The 1822-nt window shown below is 43.2% G+C and overlaps 1 pseudogene; it reads left to right on the top strand.

Moving 5' to 3' along the window:
- The first annotated feature begins 421 nt into the window (after nucleotides 1-421).
- LOC145587058 (small nucleolar RNA R71) lies at nucleotides 422-520 on the top strand (annotated as a pseudogene).
- The last annotated feature ends 1302 nt before the right edge of the window (nucleotides 521-1822 follow it).

Below are 1822 nucleotides of genomic sequence, written 5' to 3'. Positions count from 1 at the left end.
TCCACATGCATCACAAAACAAGCAACCCAAAGGCATATTATGTGAAGAGGGAGGGGGTTGAGAGTTAGAAGGAGTAGCTCTCCCCTTAAATTGGGAGGGAAGATTAGAAGCTTGGGAAGAGGTAGAAGTGCTCTCCAACTTAGCTTTGATTGCGGTGACCTCCTTCCCTAAGTTTGTCATTTGGGAGGAAAGGTTGTTGATTGCATTGAGATGGTCCACCGAATACAATGAAGATTGCTTGCTTGAAGAGTCTCTCTCCCCATCTTGCCTATCCCTATAATATGTCACCACGTCCTCAATGATGTCCACAACTTCTTCTTCGGTTATGTTCATGATAGGGCCCCCGGCCCCTCCATCAAGGCATGACTTGCCTTGGGGACTTAAACCGCCATAGAAGATTTGGATCACTTGGTATGTGGGGATTCCGTGGTGAGGGCACTCCCTTTGATACTCTTTGAATCTCTCCCATGCTTCATAAAGGCTTTCATTCGGCCTTTGCTTGAACCCTTGAATCAAGGCTCTTGCCTCCGCCGTCTTCTTTTGGGGATAGAAACGGGACAAGAAAGCCTTTGTAACATCATCCCAAGTTCTCAAGGAGTTGGGCTTCACCTCCTTGTCTAACCACTCCAAAGATCTTCCTAATAGAGAGAAAGGGAACAACTTGAGGCGGATGAATTCTTGAGAGACCCCATTGACTTTGATAGTGTTGCAATATTTTTCAAATTCTTTCAAATGGTTCAATGGGCTCTCATTCTTAGCCCCACTATATTGCCTTCTCTCAATCAAGGTGATCATTGCCGGCCGGATTTCAAAGTCATTTGCCGGGGTAGTAGGTGGAGCTATTCCACTCTCAAACCTATATGCCCCGGGCACTCCAAGCTCCTTCAAGGCTATTCTAGGATTTTCACCCATTCCTTGTTCTTCTTGAATTTCTTCTTCACTTGAAGAGCTATAAGCCAAGGATCTATTATCCACTCTTCTTCTTGAAAGAGTCCTCTCAATTTCCGGATCAAGGGGAAAAAGGGGACGATCACGGGTTCTATGCATGCAAAACTCACACAAAAATGTTAGTAGCTCGGCTACAAATGTAGCCTAGAGAAACAAAATCTTTTTGTATTTTATCAAAATGAAATAGACTCAAAAACAACATACACTCAAGCACCATTCCCCGGCAACGGCGCCATTTTGATGGGACGGAGAACGGTAGGTCGTTGATCTACCACCCCACCCAATCAAACAAAATTTGTAGCTTAACTAACCCCTATTTAGCGTAGTGGCAAGTCAAGGTCGAACCCAAGGGAATGGATATCAAGTGCACGAAGTCTAGATCAAGCTATTTCGGAATCAAGAAGGGGTTTGAGGTAGAACTAAGGCTAACTAGGTATGCAAACTTGTATTAAATCAATCTAAGACACTAGGGCAATGGATCCACATGCAATCATAATGGAAACGGTAATTTGGGAGGTCAAACCGACTAAGTCAAGCGATATGAAGGAAAATCATCATGTATCCAAAAGAGCATACTAAGGTGGTTCACCTAGAGGTCTAACTAGCGTCAACTACGCTAAACACTACCTAGGGAACGTCACAAAGCACCTCAATCGTGAAATTGCAAGTCTACTAATCAATGGTCCGTATCATAGCAAGCTTACAATGCAATCTAGTGTATTAATCAAAGATGGCCAAACCTCAATTAATCACACACATGCACATGAAAAATCAACCAAGTTTAATCATATCATCAACTCCATCAATTATCCCCAAATTACACTATTCCATCATTCATACATGTTTCACCATCTCCCTAGCTAGGAAACTACTC

The sequence above is a fragment of the Chenopodium album genome, chromosome 16 (assembly GCF_948465745.1).
Source record: "Chenopodium album chromosome 16, dcCheAlbu1.1, whole genome shotgun sequence".
Lineage (NCBI taxonomy): Eukaryota > Viridiplantae > Streptophyta > Magnoliopsida > Caryophyllales > Amaranthaceae > Chenopodium > Chenopodium album.
This window is presented reverse-complemented; position numbering and strand designations above follow the sequence as displayed.